We start from the raw sequence: 21,671 nt of genomic DNA, 5'->3' as shown, positions 1-21,671 counted from the left end.
TTTAAATTTAACTTCTGAGTTGTACGGGCTTTTATTTCTTCCTCCCCTTGTCAGGGTCTAATGTATAATGCTTGTCTACTTGGCTAATATTGAACTGCCATATTACGTGAAAATCAAACGACAAAAATAAACGTTTTATAATTATATTTCTATTGAAATTTTGGCGTAGAATGCTAAAGAGTTGAATGAAAATTGTGAAACTTCCCACGCTTTCTTTTTTATCTTTGGTATCGTTGCTGATAGCACGTTACTCTGATTTCCGATCATAGTTGCCTCCAAAGAATTTTCAGATTATCTGGTAGATTAACTTTTTCCTGGCACTCTCAATAATTTAAACCGTCATCTGACCGCGGTTCAAAATGACGAGGTCCGCCTCAAATAGCCTTAGGTGCATTAAAACGGGACATTAAAATAACTGAACTCAATCATTTAACAGTCTACATTTCATTTACAGTATTGAAATAATAGTTCTGTATAATCTTCAAACATAGCCTATTTAATTTCGAATGGCCGCATTTGTTTACTGATAAAAATTTGTTTCCTCTGTGAAGTCAAACATGGAGGGAAGTTTTTAAATTTAAAATTATAATTGCAATACAGACACTTTTTAATTTTTGATCCAAGCAACATGTATGTAAGCAAAAATAAATAGGCAAACAAATAAAATAAATTGTATCCAATCAAGACATCTCTCATACGTAATAAATTTTTTTCTTAAAAAATGTTATAAATTCTACTTTTTTAAAAAATTGTCGAGACAATCAAGTTATTGTCACAACGTTTAAAAGTCAATTTCATGACATATTTGTATGTTATAACAATAACAGTAATAAAGAATATTCCATGATAAAAAATTTGGAATATTAAGGAATACCTTAGAGAAATAATTATACCACAATCTGAAAACAATTCATTTCAACCTTTCCGATCAAAATTTTAGGATTTTATTTTTCGATTAGAAATGCATACATCTAAATTTTTTTTTAAATTATTCAGAGAGATCTTCTAAAAAAATTGTACATACTGCTTCGCATCGCTGACATAAAATAATCTGCACTTTGTTTATGAATTAAAAAAAATTGTTCTATTATTGAAATATTATATAAAAAGCAAGAAAAAAAATATTGTCAAGATAGTTTAGTTTAACTGACAACTTTGAAATTTGTAAAGGAAAAAAAATCAATTTCTATGTTTTAAATGAGATTCGAGCAATAAACTGATTCAAATCCGAAGTACGGGAAAAGCGCGTAAAATTCTTACAGCGAATGCTGAAATATACGGTGAAACATTTCATTTGATTAAAAGCGAAAACGTTAAGTGTCTGTCGTATGACGAAACTTTTGATAAGCCAAACGAAAAGTGATGCGTTTCTCTGAATAAAATCCTGTAATTAAAATGGAAACCAGCCACCTGCATGAGTGACCACAAACCTGCCCGATCTAAAAATACGTCATTCACGCTTTGCTCCAATTGAGGAAGGGAAGGGGCGAAAAAAAAGACACCAACAAAAACAAAACTTTTCGTCACGTTGCCATGGAAACTGGCGTCCATCTTTTTTTCCACCGTCGCCAAGCAACACGAATGTTCCGTCAGGTGTGAAACAGCGTGCCACGCATATTTCGCTGTGATTCGATATGATCTACAAGAACTGTTCGGTTTGTTTAGGTTCGTGTTGCTCTTGGATACGATTCTGTGCTTAAAAGTTGGATTTTAATTTTCATTCATTGGTCGGTAGGTGGTGTTTTTCTTTAATTTTCCTTTTAGAAGTTTTTTTTTTTTCATTGACAATAGGAATATTGGCATTTATTTCTGCTGTAGTATTGAAAATGTTAAGAACTTTCCGTCAGAATCGTGCTAGAACATTTCAACTTCCTATGTAAATGTTTTGTAGAAATGTGTTCGGATCCTTTCTTCTTTTTGATGTGTGATGACGCCACTATAATTGAATTATTAATGTCTTGTTGTTTTTCAAATCGTTCTCAATTTTTATTTCATTTATATACTTGAAAAGTCAGTTCTTGTAAATATTGTAAGGTTTTTTTTAATTCTGAATTTAATTTTAGATAATAATTTTGATCAAAATTCGTGATATAGTTATGTAATAAAATCACAAACATTGATTCAAATATATTATCATTTGTGAGGAGTTCTTTTTTTTTTTTTTTTTTTTAGTTCTTTTAACACTAATTTTTTAATATTAAATATGATTTACAGCAAATGAATAAAAATTTTAAAAAAATGGTCATGAAATATAATAATTATTTTTTTTCCAATTAAAAAAAGGCTAATTGTTGACCTTCTCAAATTTTGAAAAAAAAAAAAAAAGTGTCACTTACCCTAGTTAGTAAACCAGTATACATGTAACTTAAATATTTTGCATTTTTCTTAAATCTTTCAAATTTTAATTTCCGAAATAAATGAAAAAAGAGTTGAGCTGATGCTATCAATGGTATAAGATGTTATTGCTTGCACTTAATCAACCATTTCTTGTCAATTTTTTTGCCATATTTTGTAATTTGTTCTTACATTGCGAGTGCACATTCTAACCTCAACATGTAATATTTTTCAGAATGGTTGTTCTTTCTTTCTTTCTTTTTTTTTTAATTGAACATTTAAATTCTCATCTTACTTTATAAAGACGAAAATATTTTTATAATAAATGTGGTGAAATCTTTTTATTTTTTATCTTTTTATATCGGATATCTTTCATCACATATGAAACTTTGCTTTCCAAGTAATTATATGATATAATAGCTGTAGCAATTTAATTCGTAAAAATATTAACTACATTAATTACGTTATTTTAAATAATATTCTCTTTTTTTTCTTTGCTATAAAAAATTTCATTTATTGTAAATAATGCAGTTTTGGATACTTATTTAAGAAAGGGAACACTTATGAAAGTGGATATGGATAGTGTTAATTAGTGGATTTGGATACTTAAAGTTCTGTTCGGTTTTATGACAAGCGACATTTAGGTGTTGTGCGTTTATTTATATTTCGCATACTATATAATTAAATGTACTTTAAATGATTCATCTATTTTAATAGATATGATAATCTGACTAATAATAATAATTTATTTTGTACGATGTTATAATTATTAATTATTGTTGGAAACATAATCATATAGAAATGGGAGGAATCGAGTGCGATTCCTATTTGAAAGTAATTTCTCATTTGAATAGTAAAGTTATGCCTGAATTTTATCAACATTTTACACCCGGAATAGAAAATAATCGGAAGCCAATATTTTACATCGATTTGAAGACACTTTAAATTCTGATAATAAAATTATGATTCGTATTACAAAGCTATGCTTATTTAATTTACTAAGGAGCATAGATTTCGACTAAAGAACATGTCATCTAAGAATTTTTTTCAGTTACCACAAGAAAGCCGGGATGGCCTTGCGATAAAGCCTCCGGTTCCGAATGTAACGAATTTGGAACCTCTCATTTGATTCCATCAAAGAACCTCTGGGTACATGTGTTTCCTGCTTGTTAAATCTGTTAGATTTAAGCATACCATTTCTTGTGCCGTATGGAAGTTCGGAAAAATGGGAGGGTTGGGATGATGCAATTACCATCCTTCTCATCTGGCCAGGACTCGAAATTGTGACATCTGACCAAAAATAGCCTTTATTCAGATGTTTAATATTAATTTAACTTAATTAATAATTATGGACTCAATTAGAATTTATATTAATAAATTAAAACAATTAAAAACTTCTGTTTTTTTTGAAAATTTTTAGCACATGTCCTCACTTGAAATGAGACCTCTTACAAGTTTAAACTACCCTAAAATAAAAAGAGAAAAAATGAAGAGAAAATGCTTACATTGTTTTTATTATAGTATTGCTAAATTGCTTTAATCGAACGCAGAACGACAGAGGAATATAATTTCAAAAAAACGGTTTTCTACAAAAAAAAACGGTTTAAAAATCTAAAATAGGGAGGTTATTGACACTTTCTTTGTATTTAAGAAAGTAAACAATTCTTGTTTTGTATTTTTTAGTATTATTACAATAATATATTCATATTATATATGAAAATATAGGAATTGTCGAAAACTTTGCCCTCGAGATTTTGATGCAACTCAACATTATAGTTTGCCTTTGGCTCAAAAGGACCAATTTTAGAGCCCAGAGTATGCATGTCCGTTTTTGTATATGTGAACATGATATTTCAATAGAACTGAGAGTTGAAATTCGACATTTGGTATATGGTATTTTGTCGGTACCAAAAATTGTTTGTTAGTTTAAAAAGTCCTCGATTTTTCATTTCTACAAAAATAATGAAAAAAAAAAACCTAACATAGTTACAATTATTATAAATACAAATGAGAATAAATTTTTATAAATAATGGGAACTGAAAAAATAGTGCTGAATCATTTAAAGATTTTTTTGAGGGCGGCGGGGGGGGGGAGATTTGATGATTTGGAAAAATCGGGGATTTATGTTTTCCCCCCAGATGATAATATCCAACATTTCCTCTGGAAAGTATCTTAATTACGAAATAAATACTCAAAACAGACAAATCTTTAAAACAAAATGCAATGCTTTTGAAACTTTCCAGGAATTTTACCGATGCCAATCGCTAACCTTTGGTTGCTTAACACTTTGCTAAAGTGGTTTTCGACCGCAGGTTATAAGCGACATTCTTTTGTAGAGATATTGGAAAACAAGTCCAAGCAAGCGATAATGTTTCCTTAGATATGAAGTAAAAAAAAAAAAAATGTCTCCTTAATAGAATTTCAAAGAAAAGAATGGTTCGGTTCCAAACAGAATTACAGAATTAGAATTCTAACTAATGTTCCAGCAACCTAATGGAAAACTGAATAAGTGATTCTAATTGATGTTCTTGTATGTACAAATTTTTTAATGAATTTCAAATTAATTTTAAAGTTTTAATCTCTGTGTTTATAATTTAATTTTAACGTAATTACTTGAGCTCTTTTTATAATTACCTGAAATTTTTAGCTTCTCTGTAACTGTTTTTAAATTTCTGATTTTTTTTAATAGCTAAAGTTTTGAACATCTCAATAAATCTCAATTATGAGATCTCAATGAGTATGAAACTATTTTTAAAACAGTTAAAAAATTTCATTAATTAATTTCGAATTACGTTTTTCTCCAAAAATTCTGATTAACAATAAAAGAATTATCGAATTGTTTCTTCACTAGTTTGTTAAATTCTTTAGAAAGTTTTTTAAAGAATTCACTTATTTTCCTAAAAAAGTGGATATTAATCTATTTATTTATAGCATCTTATCGCAGTTTTTCAAAAAGTAAGGTTATTCTAATTAACTAAACCAATCGCACATAACATCGATTTTCTGTTTCATGAACTATTTTCTCAAAATTATAATTGGTTTGTTATGGCCTGTTGTTCCAAAAACTTCTTTTTGTGCTAAATTATTGCATACATTTAAAATTTTAAAAGAACATTCATTGCTCAACTTTAATTTGGTATTAATTTTTTTTTCTTTCTAAAATTTATTCTGCTTTAGAAAATTATTCCGAAAAGAAATCCTTTCATGATCACATGACTGGTTATGCGTAGAATTGCAATGCCAGGTTCATGGCTCGAGACTTCAAAAGAAAAAAAAAATCTTATCATAGGCTGCGAAGTTTGTGAATTCTGAAATATTAAAATTCAAAAAAAAAAAAAAGAGAGAGAGAGAGAGAGAGAGAGAGAAATGGTGGTATAACCTATATATCGTATTATAATAAAACAAATTCGTGTGCATTTCGAACTTTTTTCTTCATTTCATGCAGTTTCTATTTAAATTACAGCATAAAAATGCAAATTTCACATTGGGACTGAAATTTTGGAATTGATGACCCGATTTGACGCTTTTTAAATCTATCGGAGCAAATCTCCTACCTCAAATTTTGGTGAATAACATGCAAAAAAAAAAATGTGTGTGTATGTGTAAAACATGATTTGAAGTAATCCTTGAGTTCTTTAACACTTTTTACTCTCGATGAAATAATCCAGTTTTTAGCTTTTGTCAAGATTTCTTTTTCCAAGCCAAAGGGAGAGTCGAGTACCGAATAGAAAGGCAGAAAGCAAGAAAGAGAGACTATGAGAAAATATATAATTTTAGAAAGGATTTTGCCGAATCAGTATTTTGATTCTGCGTTAAAAAATATTATCCCGCACAATTAAGAAGTTAAATTGCAGGGAATCAAACTATTCGATCGTGTACAAACTTATTTTCACTTTCTTGTATGCAAACCTATACATAGAGAAAGTATTATGTCAAAAAAAAAAAAAAAAATCAGACTCGTTATTTAGACGAATCTGCATTTTAGCGACAACAAAGAAAGTCAACATTTTTAACATCTAAAATATAGATCTGTATCAAAGTTTGAATCAAATCCATAAACAAATGGATTGTCTGTCAGTCTATACTTTCTCATGCATGTAAATATAACTCAAAAATGAAACGACTTAGATAAATGAAATTTGGTATACGGTTAAAATTGTAGTTATGCCACATTTTGGTTTCAGTCATTTGAAAAATAAGGATCTAAAGCGCATGCTCAGTTTTCTTTCCTATTCTAAGAAGTCCCAAAACACTCATATGTGGGCTCTAAAAATAATAATCTAAACACTCGCGGTGTTCATGGCCTTTCCTAATGTCCATAATTTTTATGTGGGGGACGGAGAAGAATAACGCCTTTATTCGAGAAAGCTTCGGAGAGACCATTTCCTCTGATATTCTCACAGTTTTGCTGGCCTGGAATTAAATTACTGGCTACAATGGGAAAGTGCAACTATGCTCCTCATCTAATCTGTAATATCCATATTGTCTTATTAGTAAGCTGTGAAGTCGCGTATTGTTTCTTCCTCCAAAAAATATGAGAGCTGTATTCAAAGTATCCGACCTTCGGCTAATTTTTTTTTTTTTACTTGACTTAATGGGCGCTTAATACTCTTCAAATTAGTCTCCTATTACCGAAAGCCCCTCTAAAGGGCTTCTTTCGGATTGGTGTTCATTTCCACCATCATGTTCTGCATTCTTCTCTCTGTTCTCAAAACGGGATCCTTTTAACATCATCTTCCACTTCAGAAATTACCAGAAGTCGCAAAAAACGTGTTTAGAGGATGGAAAGATTGGTAAACGTTTGGAATACCATGTTTCGTTAAGAAATTTTGGATCGCGACCGATGAACGTGTGCAGTTTTGTCTTGGTGCAACTGCTTATTTTCGCCGTCCAGATGTATGATCTTCTGCACCGAACTGCATCATGGAATCGGTGGGGAGCTTTTTGATAGAACTGTTTTGTCATTTGGTGCATACTTGTGAAGCACAAAACCGAATAACAGCGTACACCTATCATGGCCTAGATTCTGTTTAAAGCGTGCGCTTTTTTCTACCATGGAAACCCAAGATGCTTCCACTGCGATGAGTGTACTTTATACATCCATGATTCGTCTTGAGTTATCATGATTAGTATATAGTACCCAGAAAGTGCTATGCAACCTGAAGATTGAGTTATTTTCTATTCAGCCGATAGCAACTTGAACATAAGTTTCGCAGTTACTCTGCGCACTTTTATAATTTGAAGTGGGGGATATTTACTGACCCCAGTCTTTTCCACAATCTCACAACAGTTGCATTACAAATGGTTTATGACTTTCTAGAAGACTGGTCATTTTTCACTGATATGCAGCACTTTTTGAATCGGTTGAGCCACTTCTTAATTTGTTATACCATATCATCTCAAAACATTTGTTGGACCTTACGAATTGTTTCGCTTTGAGAATTTATAGAATTTCATGTAGTATCTTTGCTCAATTCATTCAATCATTGTGTGAAAAATAAGTAAATAACTTTCAACGACCACGTACAACAGCAATTTAATCTCCGGGCAGAAGACAGCATTTTCGAACCCGGAGAAAAAACTCATACTGCATGCACTTTAAGATCTCTTCTACTCTGCACAGTAGCATTACCCTATTTTCACTATTGTGAGCAAGGAAACTCACTATCAGATATTTTTTATATAGACCTCATATTATTGATTCTACTAAATATACTTCCTGGATTTGGTATTAAAGCATAATATATTATCATTAGAAAATCATGGCTTTTCTTAAATATCTTTGGAAAAGTTGTTTTTGTCATTGAAGTGACGTTTTAAAATTTTAATTACACTTGGGATTTATTGGAAAGTGATTTTTTTAAAAATTCTCTTGTTAATGAAGAGCTGTATTGAGATGTTTTGTAGATGAATTTTAATAAATGAAAAAAAAAGGCGCATTCTGTTGAAAACAGCTGAAATGTGCATTTATAGAATATTTTTAAACCATTCAATGCAATTTAAAGCATCGCAAAGCTGCATAGTAAGATAGGATAAACAAATCCAGATCAAGCCAAAGCTCAAACCGATGATAACTAGACGACGTCGCCACAAAGCAACCACAGTTAGCAAAGGACACAAGCTACACTTGCAAAATGTCGAAACCAAAAATCAGAAACCGACATAATTCAAAGCCCTCTAAGAGAACGTTCCATATTTCTGAAGTAAAGAAACAGTTACCAAACCACATCAACATAAAAGCCACACACTTTTCTGAAAATAGTTAAATATGTCAATAATTCTATATAAATGCTTTCAAAAGAATCGTTAAATAGATTAATCATTTTTTTATTGGAAGTTTCTTTTTGCCTATACTAAAATAATATTAAAGTAATAAAAACCTTATAATTAATCTTTGTAGGATGAATTAATATTAAATTAATGAAGTTATTATTTCTTAATTTTGCTATACTTAAAAGGTGATAACATACATAATGTCCAATATTAATGCCTTATATATTATTCAAAAACTAAATATTTTAATTAAGGAAGCAAAATATGGTACCACGTCCCCAATTATAATTACTTAGACACTTGTAACCATATTTGAACAAATAGGTGATGACAAATCCCCAAATATGGGCATTGCATCCTGAATTATCTACATTCTTTTTCAGTCTAATATATTCCTGACCGTTGCTTATTAAGTTGTAAAAACGTTCTTTAATTGTCGTAGTCTGAACCATGTTTAGATAAGCAATTTACTTGCATATTATTCCTGTCTAGAAGAAACCAAATTTTATGCAAATTATTTTTCAGATATGTTATTTTTCCTTTCATTCTATAAGTTGAATAAATAAACAAAAAAACTCCCAACTTTTTACAGTAAATGTAAGCTCATTAAAGTAAGAAATTCTTGGTATTCCGACATTTTGATAAAACGTGAGATAACTAGTAATATTCAATCTGATTATTGGTATGAGTTGTTATGGTCTGAATTTCGATTTTGTGAAATTAAATATTTTAAATTGGTAAAGAAAGTTGACAGTTTTATCTATTTAATAAGCGGATTTATGTGTTATTTAATGGAATATGTGAAGATTTTTTGTTTATGAACTTTTAGATTAAGAGAGAAGATAGTCTTAAAATACCTTCACTTGAATGGGAGGAGGAAATTACAGAAAAATGCCCTTCTCCTCCCTGTCCCTTATTTAAGCGATCCGTGTACTTTTTCAACCACCTGTGAAATTACCTTTCATTGTCTTTATGAATTAAGAATTAATCTAGTTTTCATTATATAATATTTAGGGAAGTAAAAATATATTTGTGACAAGAAATCTATCAATTCGGTAATGAGAGATAATATAGGCGGGCTGAAAGGAAATCTTCTAAAAATGGTTAAAAGTACACTATTCATTACTTTCTTACAACAACTTTCTTCTCTTGGCTATAAAATTCGGAAATATTTTTCCCTCAGCTGTGTCATATATTTCGACATAAAAAAAAAACAAGTTACTGTATGATCTGTAAGAATAATTCACTATCTGTACCATAATTTATATGCTGAAGAAAAATTTTGTTACAGTGATTGTAAAATCTGTGAGAACGAAAAATATACATTTATACATCGCTTGATAAGAAGGTTCTCTAGTGATTATTCTGCTGTAATTTCGATAGCCCAAGCATTCTTTTAATTAAAACTTCGCCCACCCACAGAAGGTTCCTCAGTCACTCTTATGAAATTGAACCATAAAATAATTATTTAAACAACAAAAAATTTAATATATCACGTTTTTAAAACGGACTAAAAAGAAAACTTATTTCTCCTAGCCCTATATACAAATTGCGTTAAAAATTAACGATTCTGAATTTTGCAAATTCTTAGCACTTATGAAGTTATAAATCACGATAAATTATTTTATACTTTCTTATTCTAAATTTTTATTCATTTTCGTTCGTATTATTTTCTTTTTAATCTTATGTGTGTGAAATTAAAATCGATTTTAAACTAACTTCCTGTGGAGTTATTGACTTGGCACGGCGCCATTTGTCTTTAAGAAAAATGTTTAATCGATTGCAAATTGTACTGAAAAGACAAACAAACAAGAAAATGAGTTAAACATTGTTATACAGTTATGAATTGTGCTTAAATTCTCTAACTCATCGGTAAGTTAGTTTAAAATTGTTTGCGAAATTTACATTAACCAAACATTTTTTTAAATATAGAAACATTGTTTTTTTTTTGGGGGGGGGGGATTGTTTACAAAAGCATGTTAAAAATGGGCGCTTCACATGAATCTCTAATATTGTAATTTTGCATCGTTTCGTTAATGTAGTTATAATTCTCCTTTTGAAAAAATGTAGGATTTCTGACCACTAACTTATTGCATTTTTAAATAATTGTGTTCGCAATTTTGAATTATTGCGTACAGATGGATAGATGGAAAATTTGTATTTAGTTGGATATTGAAACATATGAATTATCATATTCACATTCACTCAGACATACAGATAATCTATTTGGACGCAGATACAAAAAGAGTGATACAAAAAAAATCACATGCCAAATTTCATCCATTTTCATATTTTTATTTTTGTTAATGCATTCCTATGTATTCATAAATCATAAGTAAATAAACATATTTCCAATAATTTTTTCAGATTCGAGGAAGTCTAGATTCGGAGATTTATTCAAATTTCGAGATCAAATTTTTTGATTAGTGTAGCATTTTTTTTCTTTGTATATTTTCGGATGCAAGACAGTAAAAGTAATAAATAGCAACTTATTCTTCAAAATTGTCTTATTTAGGTTAATATGCTAAGTTGATATAAATTTCTCACACGATTTATAATATGCACATTGTAACTTTGTAAAGTCTAAAATCTATCGAAGACGAAAGTTGTTTATTAATTATAAAACTAAATATAATTAAATTTATAAAATTTTAATTTTATTGCATATTTTTAATGTATTAATTAACCCTATATACAACTTAAGAAACGCAAATTTTATAAAAACTTATTAACATAAGTTTCCATTTGTTTCTTTCGATTATGATACATTAACTCGATATAAAATAGAAAATGAGAAAACGTTGTTGTTTTTTTTAATAAGAAACAACAAAATCGAAAATTTTGAAATGTTTATCAGTCTCGAATAAAGATTCCAAACCATTTCATCTCTGTTCGAAAAAAAATGGTGATATATATCCTTTTCTACTAAAATTATTTAATTCTCACCTTAAATTTTTTTTTAATTTAAAGTTTTTATGTAAATCAATAGCCCCATGCCGGAAAGTTTCAATTGATAGACTCGCTGATTATCTTATTTCTGTTCTAAAGCAATATTCTTAATCAAACTTCTACCAAACTAATAGTTGTAAATTTCCTAAAAGCAATGAACCATTTCGAAAAATGATAGCATTTTGCATTGCTTCAGAATTAATTTTTTTCAGTTCGTAAAGCGAATTCGAAAACCTCCTATGCATGCAAAAGAGATTTCAACTTTTAATACTTATATCATGTAATGTATTCGAGATTTAATTTTTAACAAAAAATTTTCTGTTTACATACAACTAGCCACCATTTAATATTGCTAAACGTTTTAATACATTAGTACATCTGATTGTAATTCACCTCTGCGGCATTTATTGATATGTTTCGCCGTTAATTCTTTTCTTGCATTCTGATCTCTTTGATAGCGAGGATTATACTATAACGATTAAAAACAATCACATGATTCGATCTTAATCCCTTTCTTATATGCGGATATAAACTGATCGGAGCCAGTAGCAACAAGTTGAATACCGAAATGAAGTTATTCTTTCCAGTCTGCTTGTTGCCAGCTGTTCGAAGCTATCTTCTTGCTTAAAAATAAAAAAAGTCAGGAATATGGTTCGAGAATGACGTCACAAGAACTGTTTAAACTGACTGTTGATAAGCTGGGAGCCCACAAAATGTATCGTTTCCATTCGACTGAAATTCTAACCTATGCTTTCTCTTGAAAATTTGAAAGCATCTTTTTTTTAATGCATGTAAACAACAGCTGCATTTAAATTCATTCAGTAGAATGTTAGTTTAATGCAAATGTAATCGTACGAAATAGACTGAGTGAACAGCTGAAATAATTTGAATTATTTCAATTTGAAATAGGTCTTTCAAAATGATTTTGTCAGTTCCTAGACGAATTTTAAATTTTATCTTTGCCAAAAAATCTGAATTTATAGATTTTGTTGATCTGCATGGCACGATTTGTTTTTCTTTGGAATGTGTTTATATCAGTTTAAGAAATAGTTTAGAAAATTCAGTAATACTCTTAATGCTCCATTCAGCATTTTTAAAAGCAATTTTTTTAAAAAAAATAACCTTTTCTATGCTTTTAATTTCTTCTTAAATATCATTTTAGTTCTGTAGAGTGCTAAAGTGTAACAATCAGTAACAAATAAAATTCAGATCAATAAAACATTTTTGAAATCTGAATACTATCCTTCATATTGAAATGTAACATATTAAGAGATAAAAGAACTCAAATATGAAGTATCCCTCAAATTTTCATTTTCTTTCCTTTTTAAATCGATAAAAGTAACAAATAATAATTTTTTGAAATTATGTTGCTTTTCCTACTTATGTATGTGTGAACCAGTTCGTTTAAAAATATAAAAAAGCTAGATTACTGAAATTTGGTATGTTATCACACCCAAATTGTAAATATGTATCCCATTTTGAACCTGTTTACGATAGAATATTTTTAATAGGTATATACATGATTTCATTCATTGTACGATGCTAGAAAATTGATCAAAGCCAATTTTCAACTAACTTAATCTTAACTGAGTAATCTTAATTTTTAAACATTGTTGCCGTTCTGATGAATGAAAAAGTGTGTATTTTAATAATCGCAGTTATTCCAGGCACTCAACCTTCATATTACACACACTTTTCATTCTTTGTATGTTCTTTGCTTTCCCACCCAGCTCACTATAGTTTAGTGTTGCTTTTGATTGATCTCGATTAGATCGAAGATTCGAAACTCGATTCCACAGAAAACCTTTTATGTAGGTACGCCCGATGAATGTAAAATTTGCAGATGTTGTGTACAAGTTTAAAGAATGGGGCGCATGATCAAGCGTCGATCTTGCTATCTGATGAAGTATCCAGGACTGTCAAATCTATCTCAAAATAACTCTCATGTAACTTATGCAAAATATAAATATTAATTCTAATGGATATTTGACTCTGTGGAGTGGAAATATTATATATGTCTACAAATTATCGTGATTTTGAGTAGAAAATCTTCCATTTGAAAGAGGCGGAAATTAAATTAAAATAGCATTAGGATGAAAGTGGTTTCATTAAACGAATACTTCTGCAATTACTTCGCATTTTCGGATTCATTTTCTTCGATAAGACTGCGAAATTGCCTTTAGGAAAGATGAACATTTCGATGTAATTTTTTCTTTTTGAATGGCATTGAAAAGCGACAGTAAAAAAAAAGTTGACAAGGGAATGTTTTCAGAGGATTAAGTATTCATCCCAACTTGTTGCTTAAGCTTTTGACACTTTTTTTTTGTTATAATAAATCTTGTTGCTTAAGCTTTTAACATTTTGTTTAACAAATATACAAAAATAATTTTTATCATAGATAGAGGCGTAGAGAGGGTTTAAGTCTCCCGTGGCATAAGTATCCGAGGCAGTGTAGAAAGGGTCATTCCAATGTAATGGTAGGCATTTTACTTCAATCGTCATCAGTGACTTGGCGAGTATAAATGTTGTCCAAGTATGATATTGATTTTTGTTCTATCATCATATTTTACTTTAAAAAGTGACATAAATACACTAGCATGTTGTTTTCTTGGGTACTCCTCGAACTGGTGCCTAAGACATTTGTATTCCCTTTACCTCAACCCCCCCCCCCATCCTTCCCACAGCGACTACAGATTCTAAAGCTGCATAAATCTGACAGCTGACTCAGTGTATGACCAATCTCGCTTGTGTACGTCGGTTTCCCGCAAATTTTTGGTAAACTGAACAAACATCAAAGACCCACAGAAGAGGATAAAGTGTGACTGTTCCAGACGCGCACAGGTCGTTGGAACGGGGCTTAAGTGATATCCTGATATGGAAATTAAGAAAAGCATTGCAAGGACAGCGGACATTTGATGGCGATACACTTAAAAAGCGCATGACCATTGACTTTAAAAGAAGAATTAACTATGAAAAAAATAGATATTTGCATTTTTTTGAGAATGATGCAATAAAAATTCATTGACCATTTTTTTCTCAGGTAAATGATCACTTATTACTATATTCTTAAATTAAAAACTCTGCAGTTCAATATAATAATGTATAAACTATTAAAAATTATACAAAAAATTTTAATATTAAATTATTTAATTAAGATAATATTAGGATAAGTCTATAATAGTATTATTAACTTATTAAATAAATAAAATTCGCAGATTTTATAAAACATTTCATTTTTATGATCGCTTTAAATTTACAAGTTCGCTTCAAATTTACAAGTGGTGTTCATATCATATTTGTTAGCCTGATTAAAACCACGGGTTACCGATGCTGCGTTATCATGTATCGGCAAACACCGAATCCTGTGTTTACACCAAAAACAGAAAAATCTACCTCGCTCATCATCTCAAAGAACATTATCTCCATTGTAAATCGTTGCATCTGTCCGTCTCGGATGATCTGTAAAGTCCTTGGCACCTAACAGCTGAACCCATGTGAAACACGCCAAAATTGGGACACGGATATGATACGAAACTGCGACCTTTTAGCTACTGCTTGCACCGACGCTACTTAGCATTGCGGAAAACACCAAGACAATGCAGATGGCTAAACATTCGCCAAGGTTTCCATCTAAGGCAGTGGGTTCGAATACATTAGTTATGGATTCCGCGCACTGCTTGTGTGGGTTTTATTGCGCCAAGGAGGCATTTCCTTCCGCGGCAATGTGGATTTATTTCGACAGAAATCGCTGCCATGTGGTGGAGAAATTTTATAGCACGGCATCGGTCTATTATTGGCATGAAAGTGTCGATGTATTTCCTTAATAATAAAAATGGCTTATTTCCTTCGGTAATCAGTGTTTAAGTCTGTGTGTATGGGCATTAATAAAATTTTGCTTAATAAATTATAATTGCTGCTTAATAAATTATGAAACGTGTTGTATTCTTTGAATATAGATCCGAAATATATGTAAGAACCAATGTAATAGTTCATGCAATACTAGCAACTTAATTTTCTACAATTCAGTCAGCTGCTTAATCCATTCGCGCAGCATAACGAGCTACACAAGTAGTGCATTATTGAAGCCAAAATACTTTATAACGAGTCAGATTCACGCTTTTGTCACGATATTTTGAGTAAAGTAAGCAAATGTCATTCACATTGTGTGTGTAGCGAATTGATTGTATACGTTATTATCTTTCTATAAAATTACAAAACACTTCATCTCGTGCCAAATATGAATAAAAGTAACAATTTTAAAGATTATAGTATTAGTGCCAGTGAGGATTTTAGGTTTTTTTCGTCCTTTAAGTATGTAATAATCATGTTATACATTTATCTTACGAAGATTCTGGTGATGATATAAGGGATGATGAAAGGAATTCAATGATTTGAATTGGTTTCCTGGTGAAATGTATCGAAATGAAGCAGCGTACTCTTTAACATTTCTCAGTTTTCCATATACTATATTATCTTTCTATCTTTACATACTCTTCTAATCAGGTTTCTTGAATACTTCGTCACTACGCCGTCATAAAATTATTCTACACATCTTTGGTTAAAACGCTTTATTTGTGAAATGTTGTCACTTCTCACCGGAATCACTTCATGCTCAAATAATATAAGTGAAATTCAACGTATTTATTTCAAAATCCACTGCACATCTTGCAAGAAAGGAAAAAAACAAAATGCCAATTCCCAGTAATTAGATTTGCGATTCTAGTAACTGATGAAGTGATTATATAGCAAAATAACATTATTTATAGCTGAATGCCGATGCCTTTTTTGTAGTGCAGTTTCAAATTAAAGAAATATTTGAAATGATTTAGAACAAATATAAAGGTCAAACATGCTGTATACTTAGTCGCACAATGTTACCATATTATATTGACAAACTTTAAATACCAATTCGGTTGATGAATCAGAGATTCAATTAAAATCCTGTACAGAAATCATTTATTTAAATTGTATCTATTAAAGCTCATTTTTAAAGAATTAAAATTAAGTTGCGTTTCTTCTTTGCTGGAACTTACTGCTCATGGAAAGATTTCTTATGGAAAATATTTTCAAACATTGGGTAAAAGACAAGCAATATTGAAAGTATGACATTCTTTTGTTGTATATCTGGGAATGAATATCATTTATGCAATAACGTCCCATAATTCAGCTTAAAAAGGTTTATCATTCATTAAATCCGTTCCTTAAAAATAAGACGGGATTGACTAAATTGTATAAAATAATGCACATTTTGATCGAATTGCTGTAAACTAGGATCGAAATTTATTTTTTCATTAGCATGGACATATAAAAATACTTTCTCTTCATTAAATCTAGGTACAATAGCTCTAAATATAATTTTATTAAGTATATATGCAAGTGATGTTATACTATATGTAGATTATTATAGTCGATGTAGACAGCAGTGACCTAATGGCCATTTCGAGGTAATCCGTGTGTTACTTGGAGGCTAAAGTGCTGGCACAAATGTCATTTTCGTTTTCCGAACAAGGTCCAAATGACACATTTCCCACATTTGTTCGCTTCGAAAACAAAATGTTTAAATGAATAAAAAGATAATATTGCATATAAGTTGTACTCATTTGTGATAATCGTCATTTAAAAATCAGTCGATTACAGATTTGATTCTAGATAATTTCGGGATCTACGATATAACCTCATGACTGAAAAATATCTTTTGTAAAATTATTTTTAGATACTAATCGTAAATACTCAGTTTTGTTCGATGAACAACAATTAACAAAGAAAAATACATCTTTTTAAACTCAGCATGATTAATGATATTCGATGGATCGAGTGATTTGCAGAATACAAATCAGCTCTCAGATGGTATAATTTATTTCATTTTCGAAATCTATTGTTATTTGAACCAAATAATTCCTAGAGCTTATAGTTTATTATTTCTTCTCATTCCTAAATCCTGAAGTCCAAAGCTATTCTAATTCTGATAATTTTATGCAGGAGTCTGGCTTATAAGGAAAGATGATTTTTTCCCCATCTACTTAACATAATTAGTTCCCACAGATACTAATTTGAGGATCTTATGTTTTTTTAAACGAATTTTGGCCAAATTTCAATAATGATTTTAGAAAAATCAACTAAGCTTCATAATCATCAATTTGAATGAGTTAATGTGCCTTGAAATTTATAGCTTTTTTTGGTCTATATTTAATGTCAATAATTAACAGCTTGATGAAATCAGGCCAAAAGAAACATAAATAACTCGATCAGATAAAGTACTATTTTCATTTTATTATTACTAATTATTTTTGAAAATGTTATTTAGCTTTTAAGGTGTACTTGATTAATTTGATTTGATTGTTTTGTGGATTCATTTTTCTTACTATTTCAAGTCATTTTTGAAATCCAATTTTTTAGGAAATACTAACATTTTATTTGGAACTGGCCTTTTATAGAATGCAGTCGTCAATGTATGTCACATTCATAACAAACGTAACTATAGCAACAATGCCATCTGAAATCTATTTGACCGTTCTTGCGTAATGCATTAAGAATTTAAATGGCACATGAGCAGGAATTGATTTCATTAGCAGAACGCCCGTTACTTTATTTTGAAGATATGATTGTTGGATTTTGCTTCAAAAAAGAATACAATCGATTTTAGAACCAAATTAAAGTTTCAAAAATTAGACTTGAATTTTGAAGTTAGGAAAAAGGCTTGAAAAATTGTTTGTTGTATGAAATCCGTATGAAAGTCATAAAACAATGCCATTTAATTAAGAAAATGAAATTTGCAATAAATAAAGAACAATATTCCACATCAATTTTGTTCTTGCATGGTTACAAAGAAATAATAATTTTTATTCCGTTAGATTGCAAAACTAGGTGTTTTTTTTTTTTTTTTTTTTTTTGAGAACTCTGAATACGTTTAATGTATTCCGATTTCTTTTATGAATGTTTATTCCAGAGATATTTTTTTTAGTGATTTCTTTATTCTGAGATATTAAAAAAAGATTCTGATTTGACAAGAGAGAATACCTATTATTTCCATTTATAAGCGAGCAAATAATTTTCGGTTTTGTTTTAATTCACTTATCTCACAAATTATCAAATAAGGGAAAAAAATTATGGATTTTCAACTAATTATTGTGGGCATTTTAACTTTATAAAGCTCAAAAGAATCAGTGGGTGTGATCTCTTCAGAACTTTCTCGCATACTCTCTAATACAGATGCTATCCCAGAGAGCGCCTTGAATGGCATTGGCATGCAATAGTTACGAAATATTAACCTTCAGCGTGAATTCAGCATTTTTACTAACCTGTTATTGTGTGATACTTGGTTAATTTTTTAACGATTAATTCCTGGCATGCGGTTAATAGTATGTGAAATTCGAATTTGCGTTTTAAATCCACTTTTCTCAATCGATTGATTCAAAAATTTGACACAGGATTACACTTGTCACAAAATCACTATTGATATATTTAAGTCACTGTGTTTTTGAGCTATCGCGTTTATATGCTTCTGAAAGTACAGACCGACAGACGTTCAGCCCATTGTTGGATTTGGTTTTAAAGTTGACAGGTGTCTACAATATGGATGTTGATTTTTTGTACGAATTTTATCCATCTAGCTCTCTTTGTTTTGTAGTTATCGTGTTAACTTAAATACGAATACCAGACTGAACTTCCTCTGAACGGATTTCGCTCAAAATTTGACAGATATCTAAAAGTTTAGTGTAAAGACAGTATGCTAAATTTCATCTGTCTAGCTCAAAGCGTTTTTGAGTTACGTTTGTCACAAACAGACCGACAGACAGATTAACATAATCCCATAAATCTGTTCTTTTGAACTCGGGTGTGTGTGTGTGTGTATGTCTAAAACGTTAAGTTTCGTCGAATTTTTTGACGATGACACTATGTTCTCTATACTTCTTATACGGGAAAGTAACAACAAAGTACTTAAGTTCATTTTGTAATTATTATTAAGTAGTTTTCTATCGTCTTTTATTCAATTTCTGATTAAAATTTTCGTTTAATAATTATCTTGAAAGAATTCCGTTACCCGATTAGTATTTATAATGTCTAAACACCTACGACGAGATAAGCAATAAACAGTAACAAAATGTTTACTCAGAAAATTAGTTCGATATTGAACTTGAAACCGATATATTTTTTATCGTTGTCCTCCGAGGCAGAATGATTGAATATTTTTTTGCGTGATCCATCACATTACGTTTTCTAATATAGAAAATCGTTCGTTACTTTTTTTCTTCGTGTTTCTGGCCTAGAAGTAGTTTCATTTTTCATTCGAATTTCTGGAGATTGTTCTCATCTGCTCAAGAATTATATGTAGACTATAAGTAACCATCGATTTATCTTTCATTGTGTGTGCTTTGACAGCATATTATTCTTCAGCAAAAAGAAATGAAACGACGGTGATAAAGTAATGGATTGGAAAATCATTTAATTGCTTTTAATCATACACTCTGAGAGCTTATCATCCTAACCAGAATAACTATTTTTGATGAAATAAATTTCCATCTAGTTTCAATAACTGATTGGTTTTTATATCTTTTGTCGGATTCTGGAACAAAACATAGCGAAGAGGAACAAAAATTCTGTCTGTCTTCTGGCGTGCATCCCACTAAATTCAGATACAATACACATGATTATAATGAACTCAGTATTTACTACATCTAATGACGTTTACAATAATTGTTATCCCAATTCCCATTTAATTTCATCTGTGGTATCTGGAATAGATTTCAACATTTTAAACTATTGCCAGATGACGAGGATAACTCATAGACTAATACGCCCTTCCCAAACTTCCATGCCACATCAAGGTTAAGGTATACGGCAGTTCCTTGTGCAATCAGATTCGCATCGTTGATCCTCCTATTTGATTAACAACAAACTAAAACCTTACCACCGGAACCTCTGTATCTTTCATTTATGTTAAATATCGGGGGAAACAATAGAATATATTGGCAGAAACGTTATTTTCTCAATAATTGAGAAAGTCTTGCAGATTTCATTTGCAGTAAGATATAATCTTCCTATTTCAAATCGACAGCTTGCAAAAATTTATATTTAAATAACCCCACTCCTAGTCCTATAATCTTGTAATTGTCCTTTTGTAACTGAACAATAAAATAAATTCAAAAGACTTTTATTCATTTACCAATATGATTACATTAATATCAGCAGATATCCTACCCAGATGGTACATGAATAGCATTTCTTCATTATATTTATCAGCGTATTATTTATTAGAATAAATATGTTTCCTCGTTTAATTATTTTTTCATGACTGAAATCGGAAAGTGACAGAATCAAAGGAAAGCATGATTTTTATTTATTTATTCCAAAAACCAGCCATAAACAACACATGTTCACTGTCATGGATCTCCGATGAGTCCTTGAACTTACCGAGGCTGTCAATAACCAATCCATCCTTTCATAACTAGTCCTCTGTCACGCTCGCCTGAACACGTAACCCTGTTTTTTTCGAGGCTGTTTGCTCAGGGTCCTCGCGTGATCGGACCATTCGTCACTCTCATTAAGCTGGCTCTGGACACGATCCGAAAAAAGAGAGGATGCGCTTGGCACCATGACACGGATTTCTGCCGGCGTGGAAAGGTTAGGCATGTGCACAGGATCGAAAATTCTGATAAAAACCATTTATCCTGTTGCAACGCGAATGCCATGCAAATTGATTTCAGAGTCATTTGCTGGTCTGACTTCCGAAACCAGATGCGATTGAACTAAAACACCAAATACAAGGTTCCCGAAATGCAAACACATTTTGGAACCAGTAGGAGTGATCTCTGCAAAACTTTTTCGCGTTCTCTCTAATAAAGGTAGAAAGCCTTGTATGGCATTGGGGTACAATAGTTACAAAATCTTAACCTTTGGCGTGAATACAGAATTTTTATTGAATTTATTGTGTCATCTTTGGCGATTAATAGTATCCAAAAATCGAATTTGTCTTTAGAAGCACTGGTCTTTATAATTTTAGTCACAAAATCCCACACCAAATGTGATGTATTTAAGCCAATGCGTCTTCGAGTTATCATGTTTACGTGTTTTTGAAAGGACAGACCGACAGCAGACGGTCAATCCCTTTTTGAAT

The 21,671-nt window shown here is 30.5% G+C and overlaps 1 protein-coding gene across 2 annotated transcripts in view; it reads left to right on the top strand.

Annotated features, from left to right (window-relative positions):
- LOC129962706 (uncharacterized) overlaps positions 1-21,671 on the top strand; it is a 93,493-nt gene that overhangs the window by 52,335 nt on the left and 19,487 nt on the right. The window contains exon 1 of one of the 2 annotated variants that reach the window (XM_056076640.1): positions 1,594-1,731. The exons of the other annotated variant lie outside the window; for it this stretch is intronic. The gene's annotated coding sequence lies outside the window, so the exon portion shown is untranslated. Of the gene's footprint in view, positions 1-1,593; positions 1,732-21,671 lie in introns of those variants that run through there. 2 annotated transcript variants of the gene reach the window in all.

This window comes from Argiope bruennichi, chromosome 3 (genome assembly GCF_947563725.1).
Source record: "Argiope bruennichi chromosome 3, qqArgBrue1.1, whole genome shotgun sequence".
Lineage (NCBI taxonomy): Eukaryota > Metazoa > Arthropoda > Arachnida > Araneae > Araneidae > Argiope > Argiope bruennichi.
Note: the sequence above shows the minus strand (reverse complement) of the source record. Positions and strands in the feature narration are given on the sequence as shown.